Raw genomic sequence first — 15,440 nt, 5'->3', positions numbered from 1 at the left:
TCCCCAACTTGCCTCACTTGGTATACTTTAATTGTGATCTGGAGGAACCACTTCCAGTGAAATAGTGTAGCTCAGGAGTGGCCAGTCCATGGCCCACATGCCATGAGTGAGAGGGGCAGGTGCTCAGTAAAGGGAGGTGCTGAAATGGAGGCAGAGGGTTTAAGCCTCCAGAGCATGGAGAAAGGCAGGAAACTTAGGAAAGAGGTGTTAGGTGTCACTGCAGAGAGGAAAGATAACCCTTTTCTGGCCCCTCAGTGACTGCCAGATTCAGGATTTTGGATCCTCGCTGGTCTCATAACTGCAGCAGTTATGGGGCCAGGGAAGAGTTAACCTGCCTCTTGGTTCTGACACCTGCTCTAGCAACAGCATCCTGTCCCTGCTGTTCCACACAGCTAAAGGCTGGATCCCCCCCTGCCTCCATTCTGGTGCTGCAAACTCTTCTCAGGTATGCAGGGGAAAGAGGGGGACGGGGATTGAAATCCACTTAACTTGTGGTGTATATGCCAAAAAGATCAACACCACTGGTGGCCATCCAGTCTTTGAGCTTGTTCTTGATATCTGCTGAAATTGCCAAATTAAGCAAAAATGACTCATAACCCACACATTTTTAAGTTATGCATACACACGGATGTACTTTTTTTGTACATTAAAAAAAGAATGCTTATACAAAATTGGAGTGCCATGACAATAATTAGCTTGCATCCAAGTCACTCTGCCAGCCAATAGTCTTAAGTATTCAAGTACATGCAGTTTCCTTCATCCAACAGACAATAATAATGAAAAACTCCAAAAAGGCTTTTGTTCCCAAATTTTCTTCGTGTTCACCCCAATATCATCAAATAAGTGTGATGTTTTAATTTTTAAGCATGTCTGAAAGGTCCTTGAACTTGAGCTCTTGGATGGTGGAGTGGGAGGAGGTATCTTCTAAACCTCTGACTCAGAAGACCCAGACCTCAGCTTCCTCATATATAATAAGGGGAATCTAACTTGAGTGCCCTTACATAATCATAGCTGTGTTTAGTATCTGACATGGGGGAAGCAGTGTGATCTCTCACAGAGGCAGGTCCCAGACTTTAGGGTTTAATAAATCACAGCACAGCTGACACGAGTACAGCTGGATGTTGTCAGAGATAAGGTTGTAGCCGTGTTAGTCTAATTCTCCTTAATTCTAATATTACAGTCTTTGCATTCTCTTATGCCTGAGGAAGGGTGCATGTGCCTGAAAGCTTAAAAATGAAGTAAGTTTTTTTTGCAACTGTTTAGTTGGTCTAATAAAAGATACCACACTGACTGCTGGATGTTGTCAGCATTCTGGTATTGCTGCCCACTATGAACTAGTGTGTTAAGGACACATACTTTTACACATTAGACAGAATACCACTGTGGAACAAGTGTAGGAAAAAACAATTTGCACAATTACCTATTGCAACCTAAGAGAAAAGAGCATAACACTGCCCACTCTGAAAGTCAACAAGAGAATTAACAGTATCTTATAATTAGTGATATTGAAGACATGGTGGGGAAGTGGAGCAGAGGACATAATCATTTACATATGCATCTTGAAGGGCAATTCATCTTGATTGACCCACAGCAAAATTGATGCTTCACAGGTACTTCAAGTGCAACAATGAGCCTGTACATAGAATCCCAGGAAAAAATTCTTTGTCAGGTAAACCAGTACTCTGGGTTTACTCTATGTGAGCCCCACTGCCTGAAATTTTAGCCAAGAAAATGAGATCAACATTCTCTCCAAGACTTTATCTGCCAATATTGGCACCACCTTGATCCACTTTATCCATTACAAAACTAAGTATCATGTCAGAGCTCCAGCCCTAAAATGCAAGACACTTCAGGCTGTGCCTTTGCTCACAGAAGCATTCCCATTAGTATTTTGGAAAGTTCTGTGCAGGAGAGGAAAAGACAAGGAAGAGAAAAAAGATAGGAGCTTTCTTGCTCTTCTTGTACTGTTTAGGTCTTCTTTTGGGGGGGGTGAGGAGGGGATTGCCCGTGGAATTTGGCAAGAAGAGAGAAATTAATTAAACAAGGCTTCACTTGAATTAGTATTGAACCTACTGCCATGTTTCACTAGTCTCTTATAGCATTTACAAGAATATTTACTGACGAACAGGATTTATTTATTTTTAATTGAAAACAGGGGAGAAAAAGATCAAGAAAATAGTCTCTCCACCTTCCACCTAAGTCTTTCTCCTGGCAGCCTTCCCAGGAAGAAACCCATTCCACATTTCCTTTCCTTCTGTTTCCTGTGGTTCATCAAATTAGGGTGGCTTGATAAATCTTAAACGTGGGTTCACTTTCAGTAATGAAGTCAAAGCATGAAGCATTTTATAAATAACTAGTGCCTCTGTAGGTATTTTTATGGTAGCTCTATCTTATATGAATACTGTACTGCACTGGAGTCTCTTAGTTCTTTTATTATTACCACATGTCAGCATCCTTACAGTCGTGCCATGCCAGATTAGTATAGTTCAGTCACCTGGAATGTTGTTTACCTGCATTTTCCATACAAAAACATCCTTTCAATTTCCTAAGGAGTTCCTGTAATGTATAGATTCTTACAGTTCATGCTGCACTAGTAGAATTGTTAAGTGCATAGTCAGTGTCTTGCAGGTTTTTCTTTACAGGGCCTGTAAGGAACCATGCACACAGGTCAGTGTCACTCTGCATCATACCCAGCAAAAGCTGAGAATGAAGTGCTATATGGGCCAGATTCACCTTGGGCATGTCAGTGGGGAAAAGGAGGCGGCAGCAAGGGAAGGGAAAACCAAATCTGAGTAGGAGTGGAAAAAGGGATAGAAGTTCCCAGGGAGTAGGAAAAAAAGAGTGTAAAATAACCTGTCTGTACCCAGTTGGAGCAGTAAGTAGTACAGATTAGAATAATGTCGTAGCAAATTAAGTCCAGTTATCACATATAAATGTTTTATAAAAAGTTGGCAAGGTTCTTTGGGTAGATGTGATATCTTTTATTAAACCAACTGAGTAGTAGAAAAAAGGTTCTTTGCAAGCATTCGGGCGCAATCACCCTTCTTTTTATAAAAAAAGTTGTTCACCTTTTGAAATATTCTGGTAGTAGACTATTTGGAAATGAACAAATAAAGAATCTTGACAGTTTTCAGCTTCAGTGTAATCCTGCATAGATCTCACCATCACCAGTCTGATTTATGCTAGCCATTGGGTGTTTATATTGAGTCAACTTTATAACGTCCCATTTTCTAATGTACCTTTAACATTATTTTAAGAGGTAATATACCTATCTATTTTAAGAAACAGTGTACCTACAACTTTTTTTTAGGTTAATCCAACCTGTCTCAGTTGCTGTAGTTAAAAGTGTAGTCTTTTAAAGTTATGGATATTTCCTTCTAATTGCAGCTTTCTTGCTATAGTTAAAAGTATAGTCTTAAAAATAAAGAGTATTTTATGTAACAAATAATATAACCAGCAACATATTTCCACCATAGACTGAAAGAGGCGGCCAGGCTAAGGTTGAGGAGGATGACCTTAATCGGGTTTGGTGATGGCAAATTAGAGATTAGATGACACAGAATTGATTTCCAGACATTCCAGTACAGATTTCTCTTTAGGAGGCCAGTATTTTGGTAAGGCTTAATGCTGGGCTGGTTGTTGCTAGACACAACCGAGGCACTTTCAACCTTAAATGTATTGTTTGTGAATAGATTAAAGCAAGTAGCACTTTAACATGGAAATACTAATTCACACATTAGCAGACCCAAACTGTACAGGTACATGTTCGTTGATTTGTACTATGATTTATTAGTGAAGTATTATCTGCACTTCATGTTGTAAATGTAAATGGCAGCAGTTGTTACCCATAAGGAGTTTATCTTTTATGTAGCCAGACATAGCCATTTGTAAAACTTTTAGGCAAAGCACAGGTGTTGGTTTTTATTAGTGTAGTTTGGTAATAAAGTATTGTTTGTCAATCTGAAAACATGACAAAATATTATTTCATGTTGCATAGTCCTTGATAGGTATTGTTCCTTCTGAGTAATTCTTTGTAAATTCTTTATAAATACTGTATTTACCTTTGTTAAATACAGAATGTCTTTTTATACAAGTTAAAAAATGGAAGACGAAATCATAGGATCATAGAAAAGTAGGGCTGGAAGGGACCTTCAGAGGTCACCTAGTCCAGCCTCCCTGCCAGGTTCATCCCTACCCAAACCATCCTATACAAATCAATTGTCCAGTCTGTTAGTAAAACTACACAGTCAACCCTAACACAATCACAAAGTTTAACACCCTAACCTACTAAAGGTAAAACAGGGCAACAATGCTGGCTAATGTTCTGCTGCTGCGACAGTTGTTAAAATACGCTCGAGCAATGCAAGGAAGAGGGCCATGCCCCCCACGCCAAAGGAAGGCAAAACTCCTCAAAGTCTGACCATGGAGTAAAATTCCTCCCTGACCCAAGGTCCAACCCTGAGTGGAGAGTTAAAACACTCTAGCCAGGACCCTCCAGATTTGTTTTAACCAGAAGCTCTAGCCAGGACCCTCCAGATTTGTTTTAAGCACATGCATTGGCACACCCAAGTCAAAATCATCAGCACTAGCTGCAGCCAACACGCAGTGCTTTGAAGGAATGAGGAAAAAAGACCATCCTGACATATGTATCAACAGGAAAGGGAAAAAAATCCTTCCTGGCTATATGTGGCAAACAGCAAAGCCCAGAAGCATAGGGCGTACCCATAATAAAGCACAGGCATAGCTACTCCTAGATCATCCCTGACTAATGCCTGCCCAACCTCTTGAACACCTCCAATGATGGAGAGTTCACAGCTTCCCTAGGCAGTCTATTCCATTGCCGCACAGTTCTAACAGTGATGAAGTTTTTCCTGATTGCTGCAACTTCAAGCCATTGGTCTGTGTTTTCTCTGTGCAGCAAGAAAGAGATGGTATTTACCTGAATCCAAGACAACTTCAAATTTAAGATAGCCCCTTCCCCAATAATTAGAATCTATACGTGGACAATTTATTAATTTGTCGTAATTTTTTCATAATTAAAATCCAGTTACGGGGGGGGGGGGTTGTCTTAAAGTGTAATACCTTGCATTTGTCAGCATTAAACTTCAAGCTTCAGCCCAGTTTTGCAAGCTGTTAAGATCCTTCTGAATTGTGCTCCTGTCCTTCAGCATGTTCACAGTCCTTCCTAGTTCTGTGTTGTCTGCAGTTTTGCTCAAGAAGCTTCCTATGCCAGCATCCACATTATTAATACAGTAAACATGGTGAACAGCACTGGCCCAGGATGGACTCTTGGGGGACTCCATTCAAAAACTCCTGCCATTCTGACATGGATTGATTTATAATTTTGCTCGTGGCTACAGAGCCAGTTGTCAATCCACCATATAGTAGTTTTTTTCAGCCTACATTTCTTCACTTTGTTTGAAAAGATCACATGGAACCATATCAAAAGCCATCCAGATGCACTATATCACAGCATTCCCTTCTCCCACCCAACTAGCTATCTTGTTGAAGAAAGAAAGCAAATTTATTTGGAATGATTTCATCATAAATCCATGCTGGCTGCTTGTGAACAGCCTTTCCTCCTCCAAATGCTTGAAAATGGATTTTCTTAGGATATAGTCTAGTAACTTCCCAGGTATTGACATGAGGTTAACTGGTCTGCAGTTCCCCATATCCTCTTTGTTGCCTTTTTTTTTTTAAAGAGGGACACTACATTGGCCTTTTTCCAGTCTTCTGGTACCTCGCCCATCTCCCATGACTTCATGAAGATCACTGCCAAGGGTTCAGAGATGTTGTCTGCCCGTTCCTGTAGTACCCTGGCATAAAGTTCATTAGGCCCTACTGACTTGAATTCATTCAGACCCATTACGAGCTCTCTAGTTTTTTTGTTATCTCACCCCTTCCTTATCCAAGTAGTCTTTATTAGGTGTCTGGTGGCAGGTTAACAGCAAAGTAACTGTCAAGTAGCTCTGTCTCCCTTGCAGCTTCTGTTAGAGTTCTCCATGCCAGCTATTTAACAGTGAACCTGCAATTTTCTGGGCCTTTTTTTCTGGTTAACATGCTTATAAAACCTCTCATTGTTGTCTTTAACTTCCCTCACAGCTCATTTTTACGCCCCCCCCCCCCCCCCCTTTGCCTTCCTGATTTTGTTCCTGCAAGTTCTTGCTGTTTCCTGGTATACTTCCTTAATGACCTATCCACCTTTCCATTGCCCATATGCTTTCCTTTTGCATTTGAGGCATCCAAGAAGCTCCTCATGCAGCCACATTGGTCTCTTGCCATTATTCTTATACTTCCATCGTATCAGAACAGTTTCTTGTTGGGCTGCCAATAGTGTGCCCTTTAGAAGCTTCCAGCCCTCTTGGGTGCCTTATCCTTCAATCTGTCTTCCCATGGCACCATGCCCATTAACTCCTTGTGTCAGTTGAAATCTGCCTTTTTGAAGTCTAGCAGCTTAGTTCGGCTGACCTCATACTTTCCCCATCTCAGGTTCACGAATCCTAGTCTGGTTGATGCAAAGCCAGGCAACCCAGCCTGGCAAGGGTGGCATACCACTCCTGCCCCGCTTCACCATTACCTCCAGTCTCTTCATGGAACCCCAGGGTTCTGCAAAACAGTTTGAAAACCACTGAGCTGAGGGATTGGTGAGCCTTGGCAGTCTTTCTGCACATCCCAAATATAGGCTGTCAGCAGACAGCACACCTCCCGGGACCCCAAATCCTTGCCTCAGCATTCTTTACATTTTATAACCACAGATTTTCCCCTTCTGGTAGAAGGCTTGGAAAGAAACAAACTGTGGTCACGTCTACACAAGACGCTTACTGGACGGTAGCCTAATAATACCGTGCAGTAGTGAGACTGTCAAAAACCATGCTAACAGCGTTATTAGGCTACTGCACAGTAAGTGTTACAAAAAAATGTGCTGGCGCTACTACACAGTAAATGTAGTTACTGTGTATTCAGTCATTAAGAAAGTACTAAACTAAATACACAGTAACTACAGCACATTAATGAATGTTAGGACATGCTCAGGGTAAGTTACAAAAGTCTCAAAAAGCTCTAGGAGATCAACTGCATTTACTCAAAAGCATTCAGCCAAAGCAAAGGACAGCCATGCAACACTACTGTGCTTATTGGTTCTGTACACAGATGCCCTTATGGTTTGATTTTTTTCATGCAAATTGTCATGCTCCAGTGTGTTTAGAGGCCTGGCTTCCTGCTTTATCAATTCATAGATAAGTGAGTGCACATGGGGGTTCACATCCTTCCTCAAAAGAGGGAGCAGCAGAAACAGTGTCTAACATCACAACATTCTCTATGGTATTTTTCTCCAGTATTTTCTACACAAGAGGAAGATGGGGCCCTGCTTATTTCCTTCATTCTTGCCCAAACTTTCCTTCACACTTGCAGCTGAACTTGAGAGTTCTCTACTGGAACATAGCAGCCATATGCTTTGTAGTTCTGAGATGCCCTAGGGTCTTTTCCACCACTTTTACATTTCAAAAGCCATGAAATGCTTTTTATTAAACTACTTTAAGACGTTTGCTTCGATGAAAACCTTTATATATAAATGCAAAGAATGATTACTGAAGGATTTGGATATACCTCAGGATCTCCTCTGAAGTTACAGGAAGCATTAAAAAATATGTGCCTTATGTATTAGCACTTCTGAACAGATTCAGCCGGTGCCTTTTTTTTTTGACTGTCATTGGACCTCCAAGGAGGAATCACGGCAGTCCCAGTAAACAGGATCCTGGGCTTAAAGCCAAAAGGTATCAGCTGTTACAGCTCAAAAGGAAGCCAGGTCCCCCAGAATAAAACACAGCCCAATCACTTGATCCAGGGTTGCATGTCTGTTTATTTAGTGATATACTGGTCACTAGTTTAATAGAAAGATGTCTAGTTGCAGGGGAAAATGCACAAGATGTACATTCCTATCCAAGACAAGATAATTGGAAACAATGTATAAAGACCCCCTATGTAAACTAGTATTTATATGTATTATAAGGATAGCTATAAGGTTAAATGGGCCTGCGTATCAAGAACTCTGAAGAAAGGTTACATAAGCATGAACTTAGCGTAGTCTGGGGGAGTTTAATACCTTTTCACATCATTGATTTACACTCATATACGTATTTGAAAGATTTTATCAAATGACAAATGTAATAAAACTGTAGCAAATGAGCTTCATGCTTTTAGTTCTGAACAGTAATCTGGGTGGCAGGTTTGTGACAGAAAGTATAACTCATTCTGCTGCATGTAAACAACTGCCCGTCTGAATAAAGACTTGCAGGATTAGACTGTCTACGAGGTGCCTGCGTACAATAGGTATTATGCAGGTATAGGTAGAAAGGTAATCTTACTCACCTAATCACAGTGTGGTGCCACTGATTAAAATGCTATCCCACAAGGATGTTTTTCAAGAATGTACAGACAAGAACTCATGGTATTAAATGCATTGGAGGGGATGGCAGACTAAACTGAAAGTCTAGTTAGGGCATAAGAGCAAGCTAAAGTAACCTGTAATCAACAGAACTGAAATTATCACTGGAGCTATCTAGTGTAACAGGCACCATAGATAAGACTGAAGTGTTTGGAAATGACAGTTCCATTCTGATAGTCTCCTCTCCAGTTCTCATAATTTTTTCTAATATTTCTTTCAGACTGAAATTTTCCATCATTGATCTCAATCTAAAGGTGAGAGGTTTTCGGAAAGCTGAACAAAACCAGATGAACTGTTTGAGTTTTGACTGGGGAGGAGAGAGAAACAATATACTTCTGATATATTCAAATGGGACTTTTGTTTGCCTGTCTCTAAACAGCTGATTCTACAAGATTCAAACTTATTTATAAACATGTAAAATGTCATATATGTGCATTATAATTTTTTAAATAAGTTAACACATTTTAAAAGACAGATTTGTTAAGGTTATGTCTTCATTGGCCAGTGGCAAGCTAAATAGCTTTCTTTCACAAAATTTACAGTACCACTACTGAATTAAGGATGACTGTTAGAACTCTGGGAAGTCTCTCCCAACAAAATTATTAAGGAAAGTATATTTATTTAGATCTGCTAGGGTTACATGACCCATTTTCTGCACCCTTTCATGTGTTTACATAACTGTGTCTAGTTTTAAAGGTTATGTACTATTAACTCCCTCAAGTTTTTTTGAGAGCCACTAAGCATGCTAATTTTTATTTTGTTTTTCCAGCCGGTGGCTCCACCTCCAGATTTAAGTAACAGACTGCTGTCCTCTGATCACAAACAGCAAACTACTGCTGGTTTCACTTTCCTAGGCATTGTAATCCAATATCCAGTTTTGTAGCTGAGACAGTAATGCTGGTTTTTGTGATTTATAAACTGATGTTCAGTCCTATTATGACAACATCCACCAACACAACAGGTCAGGGCAAGAACTATGAAGAAAATGCTCCTCAGGGCAAGGTAGGGACAACTCTCTTTAATCAAAATAAAACTACAAAGAACCCACAGAAGATGAACACCGACTCAGGTGTTAACTAGTCTATTCCTAAGCAGCTTTCTTTCCCTGAGGAAGGCCTGGAAAGTCCCTCACATTTGTTGCCAACCTTGCAAACTACTTTGCCTTCCAAAAACAAGAGAGAGTTAGGACAGACAGTTAAGCTCAGTTTTCCTTTAACCTCAAGGAAAGCTACTGGTTCCCAGAGTTTTACAGGCAGGCATTAACTCTTAGGCATCTGTTTCTCCAGGCAGAACACTGTAAGATCCTTCTTTAAACATACCTCCCTCTTCATCATTTCTTCTAGGTGAAATATTTCTGGCAGATGTTATACTGCTGGCTTGCATTAATATGGTTGCATTAATCCCATCTATTCTGCTCCATTGTGCAGTTTGTAAACACTTATCCCATTGGCTGACTCTGAAATGAGCCCTCACCCTCTGAGTATAGATGTAGTATACCCAGCACCGTACCTAGACTCCTGGCGGCCCCAGGCAAACTTTTAGTATCGGGCCCTCCTTCGCCAGAGATGATGATAATAATAATTGGTCAATGGAAAAAAAATTACCATTTTTGGGCCCCTTTTCTTTCCGGTCCCCGGGCAGCTGCCCAATTCGCCCATGCCCATGTCCAGCTCTGGGTATACCATTAATAACATTTCAGAATGGATGAAGTTCTTTGAGGCAGTGACAGCAGTAAGATGATAAGTAATGAATGGGGTCAATTGCATTGTGCTCTATGACCAAGGCTATATTTATACATTTACTGCTTTTTACTAATAATGGAGTTCTTTAAACATGCCTTTGTTAAAGCTAATAATAAAAAAATATTGAGTGCTTATTTTAATGGAGAAAAGACTTAATTGTGGAAATCAAGTTACATTTTCTTAAACTTGTCTCCTTTATGCTAGTCGGGCAGCTAGCTGCCAGCATGCTAGTATCAGCAAGAGCCCAACATAGTAAATTAATAAAAGTTTAAACAATTTAAAATGTTAAAATATTTTGTGATGGGACAAGCATTTAATGTATTTATTTGTTTCTCCCTTTTACCTCCACATTGTACACAGAGTTCATTAAATGAAAGAACAATTTACATTCACTTTTTCAACTTGACTGCCTTCTGGACTTGTTCAAACAACCAGAAAAGGTCCACTGTGGCCTGCTGATGTCTGATCCATAGTACTATCACATACAGAACCATTATCTGAAACCTCCCCACACACACAATTTAGTGGTCTTTGGGTCCATTTGGGTAAGACAACAATCTAAACATAGTAATTGTAAGTACCAAGTCATTAGAAAAATTTGTAATCCTTTTTCATTAGTTTGGGTTTTTTTCAATAGCAGTAAAATAAGACTGATATAATATTGTACATATAAAAGCTGCTTTCACTTTGAAAAATCTCAGAGTTCTTTAAAATAACATTTGATGCAGAACTGTGGATATATTATAGCAGAAGTGCCTGGATTAACCCTTTGCTGAATTCCTGGGAAGAAAGGCACTTATTTCCTATAAGATGATTATTGGGCTTCTTTTCAATACCATATCAGGCATACGTTTGATATTGTGGACTTTTTTGACAGAAACACAGACTTTAATTTTGATTCACAGTAAATAAGCCCATAATATAATCTTTCAACTGTATGCCAAATAAGACTAAAATGTCTAAGATTCTTATATAAGCACTGTGGGAAGGGAGGTAGACTCTGAAATGCAAAGTGTTTTCCATCATTAATTATCATCCAAAAATTGCTTCACACATTCTGTTTGTCTATTTATGTAAATTACTAAGTTCAGATGTCAGTGTGTGGGCTGCAAACACGCAAAGTGGCTATTAGAGAAGCCAGTTACTCCCAAAATGTGAGGTACTTTCCTTCTCCTCCACAAAAATTACATGACAGAACCAAACAGGAACAAAACACGCACATCCTTTGCAACATTTTCTTTGTAAAGCTAGTCTGTTTGGTCATGCGCAGAAAACAGCCAAGCAGTGAGACTGAGATTGTATTGACAAGAACAAGATGAATGACCCCCTGGAGACTATGGGGTTTGTATGCTAGTTTCCACCACCTTTTCATCCTTTTGTACCCCCTTTCAATTCACATGCAGATTAACTCAGACCAAGTCCCTACTAAATACTCTTTTTCACTTTAGTATGGAAGGTAGACGGGAGGATCTAAATATTTATGAGCCTTTTTTTCCCCTGGTTTATGATGCGCTCTTGTTGAATGTTGAGGAATTACGTTAATGAATGCATGCCTGCACACACAGACACAGAAACCAGGCAAAGGAAAAAAAACACACAAAGCTTTGTCAGCTCTAATGTCGGCACTTACCAAACAGTTCCCATGAAAAAAAAAAGAGGCAAAGAGATTTAAAATCTGTTGCCAGGAGAAAAATAAATTGTACGGCTGAGCACAAAAGAGAGAACAAAGTTTCATCTTTGCTTTCCTTAGCTGCAAATATAGCTCTTGTTTCAACTTGGAACAAGTATGAAATAAAACATATTAATTGAAAAATGAAACTTTGTAAAAGTGCATTAGCTGATATTACATGTTCAGAAAAGAACCAAAGATGAAACTACAGTATTGAATGACACGATGGGTTTTTTTTGTGTGCGAGATACAGTTCACAGGTACCATCATTTGGTTTGTTTTGCACATCAGGTGATTCTCTACCATTGTTTCCACTATAACTTTGATTACTTATGTCTAAGGAAAAAAACCCATTTAGTTTGGTTTGTTGGTTGGGAGCTTTTTCCCCTTTTATTTGTGATATGAGTGCATCTTCTGGAAATTAAGCTGTAGGTTTTTTGTGGGGGGGGTGTTGGTGTTTGGTTTTTTTTTTAAAGAAACTAGGTTAGAATATATTTAAGGTTTTAGCTAGCTGTACTTGAGTGTATCTCTTTTAAATATGAGTAATACAAAACTGTAAATTAAGGATTATTTATGCTTTCTATATAAATGGAATATATTAAATTAAAATGGTAGAACTAAAATATGGATATAAACTGTTTTAATATAATATTGTTGAGAAAAGTCGTATTTTCATCTTACCTCTACCCTTCCCTGCCCTTTTATAAGTCTCTAGTGCATACATAGCTGTAACAGACAAGGCGCTGCTCATAAAAGTGGGACAGTAATTCTACAGTTTCCTTTCATAATCGTGCAGCAGGACATGAGTTTTTAAAATGTGCTTTTGTGCTATCATTTAAAAAACTCATTCAGGCAATGCCAGGATGTTAACTTGTAGCTCTTAAATTTCAGTAGGATTTCACTATCTAGGCTCCATTATTTATATTTATAATTTGTCTATCTGGATTTCATATAGCGTTACCCTAATAAATATGTTCATGTTTTTATTGTAGTTTATTTTCAAGATGTTCAGTTTCATATGCAATTTAATCCAATAAGGGCATCTACATTTCATTTATTCTAAAGCTATCATTCACATCCTCTCCAAATATCAACATTGCTATTTGCAGTGACTTTGCCTGTGCTCTCTATGGGTTACACTAAGCAAAACTTCAGCTCAACAGGTCCAAGACACAAAAGTCCTCTAAAACCTAATCCAAATTCACTACTTACTAAATAAAATGCCTTACTGTGCAAAATCCTTGATCTGCTCTTTCATTCCATATTTTAAAATCCCTTTTAATCTTTCTGTCTTTATAAAAGGTACATTACCATTAGTGACCATGAGTAATATTTTTTTTAAAGCTACCAAAATCCTTAAGTTACTTTAAAAAGGCAAGTGCTCGGCTCCAGTCCCTGCCTCCAACACTGTTATGTATCATCCAGTGACTGCAAAATGCATAAGCAATCCCTGGAAGCAGAGATCAGAATTTAGGACTTCCCTCTCCCATGGGAGTGTCCTCATCACTAGACTACTGAGTCATGCTCCCTCTTCTAACTTTCTCTCCTATGAATGTATATTGTTGGCCATGTACAATGGCACAGCTTCAGTAGCAAGGGTGGAGAGTGCCCACATCCTACCCTATAATATGCAGATTATGGTATTGTTCTGGAAAGTGGGAGCTCTGGGTTTGAATCTACTCTGTACTGAGGAAGGAATTGAATCTGAGTCTTTGACTTCACCCACCTTACAGTAAACGGTGGGTGAAAGCAGTTTGTGGCTTGCTCATTTGAACTTAAGTACCTGCGTTCAAGTTAAGTTGTGCTTCAGGCACATAGGTCCTTCTCTGGATTTGGCCCAATGCATCTTACCCAAGGTCACACAGGAAGTTGGGGGCAGAGCAAGAAATTGAAATCACATTGACTGACTCCCAATCCAGTACTTTACCATAATCTGTCTTCCTTTAAGGTCTCACCAGTTTGGATGGAAAGGGGTCACAATCCTGAGGATTTGGAAAGTCTTGTCTAGGCCAACAGGTCTACATGATAGAGGTCCTGCTTTAACAGCTCAAAATTCTTATATAGAATTTGAAATGGGAAGGACAATTTATTTCTTGCTTCTATCCTGCAAGAGCCATTTGCAGTGACAGGTCTGCAGCCTGCTATAACCATCTCTGCTTCCAGGAGAAGAAAATGCAAACAGCCTATTGTAACCCCTTGTACTGTAGGAAAGAATGTTTCAGAATGCATCCATCTTGGTGAGGTCAATGAGATCCTCTTGAGCATGCTTAGTGGGGAAACGTGGTGGCTGACAGCCGTATTGGGTGTACCATTGAGGTCAAAGGGAGTAAATATAATCTCAGCAACCAGGTTTGAGAGTTGGGTTGTGGTAGCTGGGGCCCAGAGGGGTATGTTCTGTGGGTATCCTTTGGGAAGGGGGACAGGGTTTGGTTGACTGAAATGGACTGTTCTTTTAAAAAGAAATAAACCCCCCTGACTGATCAGGGCAGGGTGAGCCCTGGCTCCTGCTGCCAGAGGAGTAACAAATCTGTCTAGAGATCCAGGAACTGAAAGAGGTTGAGGGGAATTTTACTTTTTTTTCAACCAGAGAAACATGTATCTTGCTCTCAGCACCTCCTGGGAAAAAGAAATAGAGCACAAGTGCATTGGATTCATCCAGAGGCTGCAGAGCAGATGGATTCAATCTGCACTGAGAGCAGCTCTTAGACGTTTGAAAAGCTTCAGTAAGAGGGTGGTGGTGGATTCTGTGTAAGTTGGAGTTTCAGGCACTAACATCAAGGACCAAGCATTAAGACCTGAAACTGAGTAAAGGTGTTCAGACAGCTAGTTTTTAATTTTGGGGGGTTTTCTGTTTCCCTTTTACAGATTCAGAGTACAAGAAGGTCTCAGAAACAGTGAAGCTTGCTTGCAGTTTATTTGCCACCAAGGAACAATATATTGTATAGAGGTGCACCAATATATCAGTTGCATATCAGATCAGCACCAATAATAGGAAAATTAACATTACTTGGCAATCAGCTTTTTTTCAGCCGATAATGTCACCAATAAATGCCTCATGTACGCGTGAAGCCACAGTATGCACATGGCCAGGAATGTAGCCCAGCTGCTTGGAGAGCGGCGTCCTGCCGGAAAGTCTGTGGGGGGAAGGGATGAGGGGGGGGGCGCAGATCAAGGCCTCCCATGGTTGGGGAAGGAATGGGGCAGGGGCAGGCACTGCCTAACTGGGGTGGGGTATGGGATGGAGCCATGGGTGTCTCGTCTGGGGGGCATGAAAGGGTGGCACTGTGTGGCCCCCTGAGGGAGGCATGAGGGGCATGTGCCCCCTGGACCTGTGCATAGGGCGAGGGTGGGTTGCCCACTGCAGGGTCAGGGCCAAGGCCTGTGCCAGCCTCTTCCCAGTGGAGGGTCTGGGCCAGAGCTGCACTCGGAGCTGGTGGGATGGGGTGGCCTCAGCGGCATAGGGGAGCTGGTGGGACGGGGTGGCCTCAGCAGCATAGGACAGGTGGCAGATATGGGGGAGGCTACGGGGATTTTTGGGATGGTTATAGCCCCCCAAACCTCCCCATCACTGCCCCCTGCTTGGGGC

The 15,440-nt window shown here is 40.5% G+C and overlaps 1 long non-coding RNA gene across 1 annotated transcript in view; it reads left to right on the top strand.

The window, feature by feature from the left end:
- The window catches only part of LOC112551753, a 30,290-nt gene that overhangs the window by 660 nt on the left and 14,190 nt on the right, over window positions 1-15,440 (top strand). Inside the window, exon 2 of the long non-coding RNA XR_003096063.1 lies at window positions 8,664-8,697. This is a non-coding gene — a long non-coding RNA (uncharacterized LOC112551753). The remainder of the gene's footprint in view (window positions 1-8,663; window positions 8,698-15,440) is intronic.

This window comes from Alligator sinensis, unplaced genomic scaffold (assembly GCF_000455745.1).
Source record: "Alligator sinensis unplaced genomic scaffold, ASM45574v1 scaffold904_1, whole genome shotgun sequence".
In the NCBI taxonomy this organism is placed as follows: domain Eukaryota; kingdom Metazoa; phylum Chordata; order Crocodylia; family Alligatoridae; genus Alligator; species Alligator sinensis.
The sequence above is the reverse complement of the archived record's forward strand: the minus strand, read 5'-3'. Positions and strand labels throughout refer to the sequence as shown.